Source organism: Callorhinus ursinus, unplaced genomic scaffold (genome assembly GCF_003265705.2).
Source record: "Callorhinus ursinus isolate GAN/ISIS: 27379988/994484 unplaced genomic scaffold, GSC_fseal_2.0 scaffold29, whole genome shotgun sequence".
Lineage (NCBI taxonomy): Eukaryota > Metazoa > Chordata > Mammalia > Carnivora > Otariidae > Callorhinus > Callorhinus ursinus.
This window is the reverse complement of record NW_027397091.1, coordinates 40,014-54,716: the sequence shown is the minus strand read 5'-3', so window position 1 is coordinate 54,716 and position 14,703 is coordinate 40,014. Positions and strand designations below refer to the sequence as shown.

The window sequence follows — 14,703 nt, the reverse complement described above, 5'->3', positions numbered from 1 at the left end:
CGTCTCATGTTCAAAGTGAAATGTCACGGGTGAAAGAGAAAGAAAAAGAACCTGGCAATGAGCGATTATATCTGCTCCTCACAGATGGGTATCATTTGAGAGGGGACCTTGAGGTGGGTGGGAGGTACACAGGTCAACACAGCAGGACGGCATTCCAGGGGAAGGGAGGAGCCCCCGCCAAGGCATGAAGGTGGGGAAATGCTTCTTATTTCTTATTCCTTCTGGGTAGACAGAAAAGAGTGCCTCATTCGGGCCACAGTGAAGAGCTCGTGGTGGGAGGGTGAGCATGAGGCAATCCAGTTGTTAGATTGTGGCTGGATCACGGATGCCGGAGTGGGGGAGTTTGGTCTGCACCCTGGAGAGTGGTGGGGAGCTGTGACTGTCTCTGAGGAAGGGAGGAGTCACCATGGCAGCCTTCCTCAGGGCTTGGAGCTGGGCTTCAGGAAGACCACTCTGTCCGCCTCTACACAGGTCCGCGGCCCCGACTCCTACCTGGGGCCAGGTCAGTGGTCTAGGCCAGGGACGCAGAAGCCCAAGTTTGGCCAATGACAGAGTGTGGATGGAGGGAGATTCCAGAGCTATGAGGTGGTCCACAGGCTTGACAACTACTTAGAGTTGGCAGGAGTGAGGGGGGACCCAGGAAGGACTCCCGGATTGCCGGCTCAGGCAACAGGACAGTCAAGAGGAAAGCCAAGGACAGCAGAGATGTGGGAAGGAGGACAGTGGCGGCTCTGGGCACGCCTTGCTCAAGCATCCTGTGAGCTCTCTGCCCGAGCAGTTGGCTCTGCAGGTCTGGATTCAGGGAGAGGTCTTGGGATCAGGGGGCAAGTCTTTGACGATGGTTATACCTTGAGTTTGGCTGGTTGGTTGAGGAACAGGGGCAGAGGAGAGAAGGGTCAGGCAGGACGCAGCTGCTGCTGTCCCTTGGCCCATACGTGGCCTGTCTGGCCCTGGAACAGGGCTGTCCCTCTCTGTCGCCCTCCCCCCTTCTCATTCTATACTTCCTTTCTGGCCCTGGCTTAGCTGCGTCATTTTAGGGAACTTGGAAACCAGGCCTCGTGTCTTTAACTTACAAAATTATACACTCCAATGAGCCGGAAAGGGGCTTTTGGAATAATTCTATTGAAAATATGTGGGTTTTCGCCTTGAAATGATCTTCCTGAAATTATCCCCTTTCTCTCTTTATAAATATTAAAAAGAAGGAATCCGAGCTTAGTGCTTTAAATCCCTATTCAGGGACTTTCTTGTCTGCCTCCCAGGAAAGCAGCGAGTCATTTCCAAGGAAGAAAGGAGAAGGCTGATTCAGTTCCTTTTTGCATAACCCTGCCCCCAAGTCCACCTTTTGGAGCATCCCTGACCAATCCCACCTTGTCCCCCTACAGCTAAACTGGGATTTGCTGGAATAATTCCTGTCAGCGTTGGGGTGTGAAAGAGGTGGAGCAGGCTCAGGAGGGGAGGGGAGAGGGGCCGAGAGGAGGAGAGCTGCAGAGATGGAGGTAGACAGAGAGGGAGAGAGAGAAACAGCTCTGGGGAGAAAGGGAGAGACCTGTTATACCTACAGAGATGGGCTGGTGAGAAAGAGATGCGCAGCTCGGGCGGAGGATTAAGGAAGACCCGGAATATGGAGACAGGAAGCAGCCCACAGGCGCAGCAAAAGAAAGGGAAGACACAGGAGCAAAGACGCTGAGAGAGTTGGAGGAGGCCATGAGGCCAGAGGCCCGCAGAATGGCGTCCACATTGACTGCCAGATCGGGTAGAAAAGATCCATGGGAGAGAGACACAGAGAGACAGCGACACAGAGGTGTGTGTGTGTGTGGAGGGGAGCTGTCAAGGAGGGGTAACAAGGAGACCGGATGGGCCTGTGCTACCTTCAGGCTGGGGACAAACGCGTGGCTTGTGTGCAGCATGGCATCCGATGGAGGGAAGCTCCTCTTCCCAGGCCTGGGCCCTCTGGCACCTGCCTCAGTCCCATGACTCCAGTTAAGCATTGCGGGGCAGAGGGCAGAGGTCAACAGGAGCCTGGCTCAGGAGACAGGTGGACCTGACCTCAAGCATCAGCTCTGCCAATCACTGCCGTGTCACCTGAGGCATGTCATTCAGTCTTTGGAACTCTGGTTTTCTCATCTGCATAATGGGGATGGTGATCCCTAATCACAGGGTGGTCATGCTGCCTGCGTGAGGCGCCCACCTGTAAAGGCCTTGGCCCAGCGCCTGGCTCGCCACCTTGCAGGAACCGGTGACATCATCCATCTTGGAGTCTAGGGCTCAACTACACTCCTTCTGTGAGCTCAGAACCCACCAGTGCTGGAGACTTGAGGTAAAATCAAGTGATCCCACCCCACAGGCACCCCAAAAGGGGAAATCTGTGTGTGTGTCGGGGGCGGGGTGGTGACAGGAAGTTTTCAAGGCTGGGAGAGATTCTGAGAAGGCTTTCCCAGGCAGCCCTGGTAAGTACACGAGGTAAGAGCAGTCGGATTTACAAAATGGGTCACCAATTCCCTGAAAGGGGAGCTGGTCAGAAGGGAAGTGCATTGGCCCACTCTTCCCAGGGTGACCCAGAGCCCCTCCAGGGTTTCCACCTGCCAATCTGACCAAGGGTATCAGACGACAGGCCCTGGAAGGGCCTTTGAGATCTAACACTCAGGGTTCTCGAAGTCCATCATTGCAAGCAGCCTGACCTGGGTGGCGTGGGGGTGGGGAGGGTGTTCCCTGCTCGCCTGCCCCCACAGACTGCAGCAGGAACCGCTGCCTTCTGAAGGCTCCGTCACAAAGCGCGGTGGTCGGTCACCGGTTACCACATAAGCCAAGCCCTTGATCTGCTGTGTTTGAGGAAATTCTTTGTTCCTTTCAAGCCTCTATTCTCTCAGCTGGGGCTGGTGCTCAGACCGAAACAGTGAGTTTGCTCTTTCTTCCTTTTCTTTTTGGATTTTTAAAAATAACTAGCTTGTGTGTTCAGGCAGTGTTCCAGAACTGGGTTCCCAGGCTGGGGTTCAAGGCCAGGCACTCCAGCAGCCCCTCACTCCTAGGAAGGCCTGGGTGGAGGGAAAGCCGAAAGCCTGGGCAAGGGGGGCAGGGCATTAAACCTGTGCCCCCCGTCACCCCCACAAGAGACTCAGGCTCAGGCTCCAGCCCCAGAGAGCCTGCTGCAGCACCCCCACGCTGGCTGACCCTGGGGCCCTCCCACCCCCTTTCTGGACCTCAGTCTGTTAAGTGTAAGATAAGAGCCCAGAGTAGAGGGTGACGGTTTCTCTCCATTGCTGGGTCCGTGCCAGACATCACTGATCGATCGCCCTCCCCCACGGAGCTTGGATGAGCCCCGAGAATCCTTTTCAACGCTGGGCTCTGAGGGTCTACTACCAGTTGGATGTGGCTTGCAAGCGGGCCTACCTTCCGTCCTGGAACACGATTATCTCCAAGGGGCCAACATGAAGTGGGCACTCAATAAATATTTGTTGGATGAATGGGCTTTTATTTTATTTTTTTTTTTAATTTTCGTGGCATGCCAGACACTATTTTCAAAGTACTTTCTAGGCTGTGAACAAAGAGGAGTTCCTGACCTCAATCCAATGTGTGGGGGAGACAGGCAATAAGCAAATAAGCAGAGAACTACCTCAGATGTCAGGTGGTGAGGCGTGCTGGGAAGAACAATGAAGCCGAGTAAAACAATAGCGTGACAGAGAGTGGGTGTGGGCGCGGGCGCACATTGTGGGGAAGGTCATCAGAGAAGGTCTCCTGACGCGTGACTCGGGATCATAGAACTCAGCAAAGTGAACGAATCTCCGAGAGTCCATCCCTCTAAGGCTTTGAGACTAAACTGGTTTGATATGAAGGTGCTAAATCTGTGGTATAAGATTCTAGAATTCCACAAATCTTAGAACCTCTAACTAAAATGACAGATTTTTACTGTCCTCACATTCCATGAAATGGATTCTAGAATTTTGTGACTCTGAAATGTTAGGATTCACTGAAGCGTCTTTTTGCTTGAATAGACCAGGATTCATTGCCTACCCTCTCCTCACTACCCCCAGGAAATGGAGCTGAAAATAGAAACCGTCAAAACAACAAGCCATTCCAGCTCTAAGTGCCATAGTAAACAAATGGTCCAATGTTGCTCCGATGGTTTAATTGCAGCAGTTCCAGACAAGCCCATTCATGAGGGATCATCAGTTGATGGAGAGGAGGAGCGGAGGCCCTGGGTGAAGGGGTGGCTTGGGGCTAGCCCCAGGGGAGGCTGGTGCTCTGAGAGCCCATCGGATTTCAGCAGCCAACGCTCTGGATAGCTGGCTCAGACCCCCTTTGCCTTTGGGGATCAAGATGGTGGATATTTTGAGGAGGAGGGTAAAGAAAGGCCTCTCTAAGGAGGTAGCATGAGAGCTGCACCCGAGGACTAAGAGAATGCCAGGTTCGCAGACAGCCAGGGGAGGACGGTCCCAGGTAGACAGAACAGCAGATCCAAAGGGCCTGCAGTGAGGGAGCTTGGCTGGTTCCTGAAGCAGTCGGAGTTCAGGACAATGAGATGAGAGCAGATGGGCAGGGAGGGGCCGGATTCTACAGGGGTTTATAGGCCAGGGTTAGGAACGTGGAAGCTACTGGAAGGTTTTAAACAGTGAGTGATGTAATATCATTCCATATCTAAGAGATTCTGAGTGCTGTAAGTACAGTGGACTATTGGTGGCACAAGTGGAAGGGGAAGGCCGGTAGGAGACCACGGTGTTTGTCCCGATACGAAGTGGTGGTGACTTGGATCTACAGGGTAAGCAGTGGCATTAAAGTGGCATCCAGCTATTCGCTGATCCCTTCTTTCTTCCCTCCCTTCATCCATCCACTTTTTTAAAAAAGATTTTATTTATTTATTTGAGAGAGAACACGAGTGAGGGGGTGGGAGGGGCAGAGGCAGAGGGAGAAGCAGACTCCCCACTGAGCAGGGAGCCCGATGTGGGACTTGATCCCAGGAGCCTGGGATCACAACCCGAGCTGAAGGCAGCCGCTCAAAGGACTGAGCCACCCAGGTATCCCCATCCATTCACTTATTAACTGAACACTTATTAAGCATCTATGGGGAGTCAGGCACAATGCTGGGATTATAAAGATGAATTAAACTTGGTTCACAACCACAAGGAGCTCACAGAATGGCAGGGTCCACAACCCTGCAATATAACGGTAGGAAATGCTCCAGTACAAAGTACCGCGAGAGCTCACAGGAGGTGATTCACGGAGCCTGGGATGCTGGAAGATGCCTCACATCACCTCATGTTGATGTCTGAGTTGTTGGAACGTCACTGAGGAGCTGGACAGGCAGGAGGGTCAGCTTGGGTAAAGGCAAGGAGGTAACAGGAATGAGCACGACATCCTGCAAATGTGTGGATGTCCGGGTTGATGGGATCCACAAACAGGCATGTGGAGGGGCCCCTCGGGAAGGGAGTTTGGGCCAACTTGGGGAGGGGTGAAATACACGCTTGTGCCTGGGCCTGCCCCTTCCTGCTCGGCTCCGCCTGCCCCCTACCCGAGCGGAGTAATTTAATTAAGTACCAGTCCTTAAATAAGATGCAGCTGTTTAGCAGATGTTGCCTTCCACCCCAGATGGAGGCGCATCTCGGCGACGGGTGCAGCGTTGCCAGGGCGTCTCGTTCACAAGTCTGCGGAGAGGAAAGAGATTCAGGATGCGGGCATTACTGTCGAAGGACCATCATTCATCACAAACCCCCGCCCTCCAGTGCCACTACCACATGGCCACCATCCCTGTCAGCTGGGACTGGGGACGGAGGCGGGCTGGGGAGTAGGGCTTGCTGGTTCTCACTCAGAGAACAAGAGATGAAGAATGAGTGAAAAAGTCACCAATCTACAAAACCCCCGGAAACATTTATGATAGTGGAACGTGACTTAGCCCCCATTTGTCATGAAAGGGGCACAAATAATGACCACGATGTATTGAGCTGCAGCTCAGAGCCAGGCACTGTGCCATCTGGTCTCTGCTTCTCTAATCCTCCCAACAGCCGTGCTCGGCCCTACCTCAGGGCCTTTGCCTTTGCTTTCTCCCCTGGCTGGGAAGACTCTTCTTCCACGTGCCCACAGGGCTCATTCCCCCAAGACCTTTGGGCCTTAGTTTAAATGTTGCCTCCCCACAGAGTCCTTCCCTGACCACCCGACATCAAAAGGCACTCTTCTCCATCATTCTCCACCCCCTTACCTTGCTTGCTTTTCCTTCATCACCCGAAATGTATATATTCGTCCCATGTCTGTTTCTCTCCTCTAGAGCTTAAGCTTCCAAGGGCAAGGATTTTTGTCTGTTTTATTCATTGCCAGCTCCCCAACATGCAGAAGAATGCCTGACTCAAGACAGAATCCTATAAATATTTGTTCAATGGGTGGATGAATGATCAGCGGATCTCACTGAACATATGAGAAGATTGTCAGGGAGATAAAATTACTCTCCCAAGAGTTACACAGCCGGCAAGGGGCGAGCTGGGATTTGAATTTGGGTCTGTCTGATTCTAAAGTTCTGCCCCTTTCGTAAGGACTTTTCTCTTCCTTCTCCATAGCACTTGTCACCACTTAAGGATTATTTCTGCTCCTATGTTTGGTGTCTGTCTCCCCCACTGGAGTGGGGGCTCCAGTGAGAGCAGAGCTCATCTGTTTTGTTCATTGCTGACTCCCCAGCACCCAAACAGTGCCGGGCACCCAGGAAGTGCCTCATAAATATACACTGAGTGAAGGAAGGAAGGGCTGGGAGGTGGGAGGCTGGGCTTCCTACCTACTGCTGTGCCTCGGACTGGGTGGGAGGGTGGGGAGCTCCAAAATGTCTCCCACTTCCCTGCCTCGTCCCGCAGACATACTTCTTTAATCTTGGAAGCAACTCGGCAAAGGATGTTTCATCTAGGCCATTTGACAGATGGGGACATTGAGGCTCAATCAGAGAAATGATCTGCCTTGCCCAAGGTCATCTGGGTAATGAGTAGAGAGCTGAGATTTGGACTCGGGCCTCCCGAGCTCATGGGTCATGTAAAAGGGACCCTCATTTACCGCTTGGCTCCGCCCACCCAAAGACAACAGCTGTCTGGCCAGAAGCTGCACTCACCACCTACCAGGGTGTCCATTTTCCCCTCAAGGTCAGCAGTGTTGGGGCCAATATGAAACTCACCCTTCATTCACGACTCCCCAGTTTCACCCATTTAAGTGAAAACTTTGATGTTATTTTAACCCAAATCCCCCGTCGACTTCAATGGAAGCTTTGAATCCATGAGGAAGGTCAGACAGCGTTTTTGGAGGTAACATAGGCACCCAATGGAAATCACATTAGCATACTCATTATCATCAGGGCCCTTTGAATGGTGTTTTTTAGCTGTTCCCTTAAAGTGACTCAGTGACAACGGATCCTTTCTGTTCAGGAATTACTGGGCCAAAGTGGAGCTGTGGTCAGCTCCTGTGTGCTTCTCTGTGCTTTCCAAACGGTGACGGTGAACCCACGTTGCATAAGGTAATGGAAAGAACGTCATCCACCAGACACCCTGGGGGTGAATGAAGTACATTGTCTGGGCTTGAAAGAAATAACTCTTTAAGTCAGTTGTGGTGGGACCCCAGGGAGGGGTTCAGGTGACAAAAGGTGTTGCTAAGCTGCCTTCCAAAAAGCTGGGCCCTGTTAACAGGAGACCCCAGGGTGCAGCCAAAAACCAAGGCTTGGTCTTGGTTGACAAGATGGTTGCTCAACTCGGGAAAATGCCATAATCCCCAGGGTAGCATTTCACCCAGTGCCAGCACCCCCACACCAGACCATTTGGTTCCAAATCTTGGGAAGTGAGGAAACAAGAGGGCATCAAAGGTTTCTAAGTGAACTCAGATGACTCCAGGATGCCAACCAGTTGCTGTTAAGTGAAGCTGAACTGATCTCTCATCAAACCAGAGGGGAGAGGAAGAGAGAAGTCGTGGCTGGGGATGGCGGAGAGAGGGAAGGGCAATAGGAAGTCCTAGGGGGAAGTCCGGGAGAAGGAACTTCAGAAAAAACACTCTTCTTTTTTTTTTTTTAAAGGAAACTCAAACTACAGAAAAGTGGAGAGAATCGCACAACAACCCCATTACCTGTTACCAGCCTCATCAGTCAGCAACATAGAGTCCCTGCTGTGTGACGGGATTTGGGGTATGTGCTGCAGGGAGGTGATGAGCCCCAGCCTGCCCGGGAACCTCCTGTAAGGCCCACACGGCTCACCAGTGATTCCGTGACAGCAGATCCTTCGCTGGACCACAGAGCACCAGTGCCGAGCTCTTTGGGTAAAATGTGATTTGACAGGAGAGCCAACAGCTGCGACACGGGACTTTTGTATTAAGGGGGAAAAAAAGTCATATTTAAAAAGAAATCGTCACTTATTTGTACTAATCCTTCTTCCTTGACTGGTCTCCTTGGTTCTCATGTTTGGGACGGGGCCTTGGGGGCTTACCCCTGAAAGGATCAAGGAAGTGAGCGACTCCTCTGGAGTCACTCAGAGTGGGGGAGCAGGGCCAGGACTTCTCCAGGAAGTCCTCGTTGGCATGCTCCTTTGTTGCTCCAACAAAGATTCATGGAGCACCTGCTACATGCCAGGCGTTGTGTTCTTTTTTTTTTTTTTTTTAAGATTTTATTTATTTGAGAGAGAGAGAATGAGAGATAGAGAGAGCACGAGAGGGAAGAGGGTCAGAGGGAGAAGTAGACTCTCTGCTGAGCAGGGAGCCCGACGCGGGACTCGATCCCGGGACTCCGGGATCATGGCCTGAGCCGAAGGCAGTCGCTTAACCAACTGAGCCACCCAGGCGCCCGCCAGGCGTTGTGTTCTAAGTCATGGGTTCACAGTGGTCCATGTGGTGGATGATGGTGCTTCCCCACATGCAGCTCACACAATCTAGTCCAGGGCATGGATCATAAACACTGAGTACAATGGATAGCGAGTCAGAGTGTGACATGTACCACTCACGCTACAGAAAAAAATAAAGCCGGGAAGCTGACTGGGGTGGGTGACAGTCGTTAGTAAGGGGTCCAGGGAAGGCTTCTCTGCCAAGGTGACCCAAACAAGGTGAGGGAACCCATGAAGGAGGAACACGCCAGGCAGAGACAACAGAAAATGCAAAGGCCCCGTGGTGGGAACATTTCTTCCAAGATCAGCGAGCACCTTGTGTGGCGGGAGCAGAGGGAGAGCGGGGGACAGGGCGGGCAGGTGAGGTCAGGGAGGCAGGTGTGTATGAGAAACTGGTCAGGCCTCAAACTGAGGGTTGCTGGAGTGGTGGGGGGTGGGAGGGATGGGGTGGCTGGGTGATAGACATTGGGGAGGGTATGTGCTATGGTGAGCACTGTGAATTGTGCAAGACTGTTGAATCACAGATCTGTACTTCTGAAACAAATAATGCAAGATATGTTAAGAAAAAAGAAAAAGAAGAAGATAGCAGGAGGGGAAGAATGAAGGGGAGGAAGTCGGAGGGGGAGACGAACCATGAGAGATGATGGACTCTGAAAAACAAACTGAGGGTTCTAGAGGGGAGGGGGGTGGGGGAATGGGCCAGCCTGGTGATGGGTATTAAGGAGGGCACGTTCTGCGTGGAGCACTGGGTGTTATGCACAAACAATGAATCATGGAACACTACATCAAGAACTAATGATGTAGTGTATGGTGATTAACATGACAATAAAAAATTAAAAAAAAATAAAATAAAAAAGAAACTGGTCAGGCCAGAGTGTAAGACCTTGAAGGCCTTTGTAAAGACCTTTGTTTTTCCCAAGTGAGGAGGGAAGCGATTGGTGGGTTTTGAGCAAGGAGATTGGCAGATCGGCTTTTGTTTGTAACGGGACCCCTCTGGCTGCTGAGGGCAGAACCATTGCAGAAAGCGAGGACAGAAGCTGGAGAAGGCTACGGCAGTCAGCCCAAGGGACCCAGGGGATGGTGACCCAGACCATGGTGGTCATGGTGGGTGTGGTCAGAGGTGGTCAGTTGCTGGAAAGGCTTGGAAGGTAGAGCCAATGGGATTCGTTGGCTGAAGGAATGTTGGAGTATGAGACCAGGAGAGGGGTCAGGGATGACGCCAAGATGTCTAATCTCAGCAACTAGAAGTGGAAGTTTGGCATTTCCTGAAATGGAAATCCTGCAGAAGGGATGGGTTTAGGAGGCATGGTGGGAAGTTCTGTTTGGAACAGGTTAAAACTGAGATGTGTGGGCAACACCAAATGCAGATATTGAGCCATCCCCTGGACATATGAACCTGGGGTGCAAGGGAGAGGTCTGGCTTGGCATCTCCCCCCTCCAGATGGTGTATGAGAGCCTGGTCATAGATAGGAAAGTGGACCAAGGACTGACCTAGGTTTCTGGTGTACCGGGAACTGGGTCAGTGGGCAACACCAAATGCAGATACTGAGCCATCCACTGGACATATGAACCTGGGGTGCAGGGGAGAGGCCTGGCTTGGTGTCCCCCCGCCCCCCGATGGTGTATGACAGCCTGATCATAGATAGGAAAGTGGACCAAGGACTGACCTAGGTTTCTGGTATACCAGGAACTGGGCCAGGCTGTGTCTCCCAGCCTCCTCAGGCCCGCGTCAGGCCTGGGTCTTTGCACGGAGCAAGTTACTGCCCCTCTCCATTTGCCACTTCCCATTATTAGCATTTACCCTAAGGTTAAAGATGAAGGCTGATACAGCCTCATTTTGGATGAAAAGGGCAGAAACTCTCAAGTTAACTGGAGCCACGGGGATTGTTGTAAAGCTACACTCAGGGATTGGAAGGCAAGAATTCTGCCCATGTCTCACACAACGCAGTTTAGCCACTGGGAGACCATTCAGGTCCCAGTGCTCAGGGACTGAGCTCGCTCATGGCCCCCTCAGTAGCAGGTGTCTGCTGGTCTTCACCTCCCCTTCCTCCTCCCAGAGAGGTCTGGGCTTTCTCATTAACCCTGTGCCTTCACACTCTCTTTGCACTACCCGATCTCGCCCTGTCTTCCAGCTTTTGTGCATTTGACCTGACTCGCTCGACTCCCTCGGATCCAAACCCAAACTGGCAGCCCTGATCCGTGCTGATTAGGTAACTGCGCTCTGCCATGCTGGGTGGAGCTTTTGCCCCAGGCTATATCATTGGCTGCTGCCGGTCAGCCTATCCCTTGGCAACCTCTGGGTCAGGTGACTTCTCTGCTCCAATCAGCTGTTGGGGCAGTTGTGGAGGCGGGTACAGAATATAAGGGCCACACTAGGAACCGCAATGGCAGTAATATGACTGTGGCATATTGATTAAGGTGGAAGCTAGATCAGACAGCTTGGGCTCAGGTTCAAACCCTGACCCCACCACTTACGGTGACCTTGGGCAGCTTCCCACCCAACCGCACCTCCGTCTCTACATCTATAAGTGGGGAATTAATAATGTTAACTACATCTTAGCGTTGCGGTGAAGTGTAGTAAGTTGGCAATGAAACACCTATAGGACATATTTAATTAGCGCTGCATTAAAAAATGTAATTAAAAATGTAATCACTGTTGTCATTACCACTGGTTGGACAGTTCTTCCGCACGTCATTGTTTTAAAGGCATGCTGTCACTCCATTCTTCACAAAATGCCAATGCAACAGGTTCTCTGTTTAATCCCACCTTATAGATGTGAAAATGGAGGTAGTTATGACTTGTCCAAGGGCACCTCAGCTAGTGAGGGGTGGAGCCGGGATTCCAACACGGGTTTGCCTGGCTCCAGAACCACTGCTCTGAATCACCATGTCCCCTGATGGGGCATCTATGTGTAATTGCCCACTGTGGGCCACTTCCTCTGTGAGGCTGTGGGGAGGAGCCCCATAGCAGGTGCTCCATGCTGCCTGCCCCCATCCCCACCCAAGCCCTTCCCGCTCTCCAAGGAGACAATGCAATCTGCCAAAGTGGGTTCCGCATGCTTCACCAGCTCTGTTCTGCAAAGGCCATTCCTATCCCTTGTCCACTGTGGTCCTCAACACCTGGATAAGTCAGCAGAGCAGGGATTATTCCTCCCATTTGACAGATGCAAACACTGAGACTCACAGAAAGGATGGGATCAGGATTTGAACGCAGGTTTGTCTGTCCCTTTCCCTTTCCCTTTTTTCCCCAGCCCCTGCAGGGCAAAAGTGAAGCCACTGGGTATTCTGGAACAGGGTGAGGTAAAGGCAAGAAGAACCTGGGGTTAGAATAGAGAACCTCAGAGCTGGAAGGCGCCTCACTGCACTGGGCCTGTATCCTGACCACTACTTAGCAATGTAGCCAATTCTACCATCTCCTACTCATGGTCTGGAGTTCATTCGTGGAATGACATGAATTCCTGGTGCCAGCTTAATTTCGTGAAATATGCCCATCTGACCTCCGACCAAAGGATTGCAGGGAGGAGGGGGCACCTGCAGGCTCCTGGCTCATGTTCTCCTCTTCTAACACTTCCACTCCAACCATGGGCCTTGTCCATGCTCCAGGGTGGTTACCAGTACATGATCCCTGCGGTTCACATGTGTGGGTGCCTCAGTACATCCCTGGAATCTGACAGCCAAGGATTTAAATCTCCACCTTGCACCTATTCACTGTGTGGCCTGGGGCAAGCCACTTAACCTCTCTGGGCTCCTGTTTCCTCATGTATGATCCTTTCTCATCCAGTTACTGTGAGGACAGAGTAAGATTTGTTCATACGGTGCTTAGTAAAGTGCCTGGTGTATGGCCAATGGTTTTATTGTTATTTTAGGCATTAAAATCCCATGGTCCCCACACAAAAAACTTCAGAACTTGCTCTTGGCATGGGAATGATTAAAAGATTTACCTTTTAGGAACACAAAAAAATAATTAAAAAGGAACGGCTATTTTGGTACAGTGTGGAGGATGTATCAGGAGGGACAAGACTGGAATTGAAACATGTCCATTAAGAATGAGTTTGGCTCGGGGCACCTGGGTGGCTCAGTCCATTAAGTGGCCAACTTGGTTTCGGCTCAGGTCATGATCTTGGGGTCCTGGGATCGAGCCCCATGTCAGGCTCTGCGCTCGGCAGGGAGTCTGTTTATTGATTCTCTCTCTCTCCCTCTGCCTCTGCTCCTCTCCCTGCTCATGCACTCTCTCTCTCAAATAAATAAATAAATAAATAAATAAATCTTAAAAAAAAAAAAAGAATGTGTCTGGCTGTTGGTAGCAAAAAATCCAACAGTGCAACAGATTTCTAGTTTTTCCTCAACATTCACTCTCCCCTTCTGCCTTAGTCAATAGAATCCCTAATTTCAGTGGGGGACATGGCAGCCTGGATGAAGATGACACTTCCCTGCTTCCTTTCCATATCCTAGGTATGGCCATGTGAGTTCTTACCAAAGAAAAATGTTTTGCGTGGCTTGTAGAAAACGTCTTAAAAGGGAGGGTATATACCTTACTCCTCTCTTTCTCTTTGCTGGCTGGAATTTGATATGTGATGACTGGGCCTCAAGCAACCATCTTAGACCATGTGATGAATTAAGGATGACTACTGATTCTTTGGTCCTTCTTCCTTCAAGAGGAAGAGTTTTTTCAGCAGAGTCTACTTCCTCTCCTCTTGAACCTGGGCCAGTCCTGTGACTTCTTGGACAGAGTAGAGTGGAAATGATGCTCTACTAATCTTGGGCCTTGCCCTTAAGAAAACTGGCAGCTTCCACTATGGCCTCTTGGATCCATGAGCTGCCATGGAACAGGTCAAACCATCCTTCTGGAGAGACCAACTGGAGAGGCCCTGAGACTTCATGAAAGGACTAGGGGGCCCAGCTGAGCTCAGCATTGCAGTCTTCCCGGTAAAACCATCTTGATACTCCAGATGAACCCAACCATCTGCTCCATATGAACCCAACATGACCAAGTGACTAGTCAATGCCCATGGATCAGAAAGATCAGCCAGCTGAGCCCTGCCCAAATTTCTGACTCACAGAATTATAGAAAATAATAAAATTATTATCATTTGGGGGTTGTTTGTTGTGTAGCAATAAATAACCCGAACAGACCATGAGGTAGAAGGTATTTGTTGAGGATGGCACAACAATTACACCATCTGGAGGTCTGGCCACCTCTGGATTTCTTGTCATGCAAGAATAGTAAACCCTATTTGTTTAAGCTTTGATGATACTTTGGGTCATTGCTCACGGACCTCAGTTTCCCCACAATTGTTCAATGGAGCATTAATGGCTGCCCTGTTACCTCCTAAAGTACCTTAGAGGATAGACCAAGAATCAAGAAGAGACCTTTTTCATGTAATATAAACAGTGCATATATCCAGAAAGACCAAGTGACACACCCAAGCTGCTATAATACATTTCATGTGTTCATAATGGGTATGAACTTGTCAGGAACCAACTGCAATGGATTTTTAGAATCAGATACGTTAGGGCTGGAGGCTCAGCTCTGCTACTTTCTAATGTGACAAATTGGACCAGTCACTAAATCTCTCCAAGCTGTTTCCTCATCAATAAAACACAGGTGATGCTATTTCCCTTGTAGAGTCTGTGTGAGGATTAAATGAAATGAGATTAATCCATCTGGTTGATAAATACTGAATATCTCCTATGTGCTAAGCCAGACCCACTCCTGATATTGGTGGGGCCTGGGGCCCACTCAACCCCCAAAATCTAAATATTTAAACATTATACATCAGGCTAATATATTGTTTTTAAAATGTTCTATCGTTTTCCTCAGTGAATATAACTTCATAACAGCCTGGAAGACCAGGTTCAGTTTGGAAATCTCAGACTCCTCAGA

The 14,703-nt window shown here is 50.7% G+C and overlaps 2 long non-coding RNA genes across 2 annotated transcripts; one reads left to right on the top strand and one right to left on the bottom strand.

The window, feature by feature from the left end:
- Positions 1–1,523: 1,523 nt before the first annotated feature.
- On the top strand, positions 1,524–8,514 carry LOC141370224 (uncharacterized). The gene is made up of 4 exons (XR_012374093.1): positions 1,524–2,893; positions 6,254–6,510; positions 7,386–7,474; positions 8,024–8,514. It is a non-coding gene; the product is annotated as an uncharacterized lncRNA (long non-coding RNA).
- Positions 4,872–6,293, bottom strand: LOC141370225 (uncharacterized). Its single transcript, XR_012374094.1, has 3 exons — positions 6,188–6,293; positions 5,530–5,636; positions 4,872–5,308 (listed from the first exon to the last, which is right to left on the bottom strand). It is a non-coding gene; the product is annotated as an uncharacterized lncRNA (long non-coding RNA).
- Positions 8,515–14,703: the final 6,189 nt, after the last annotated feature.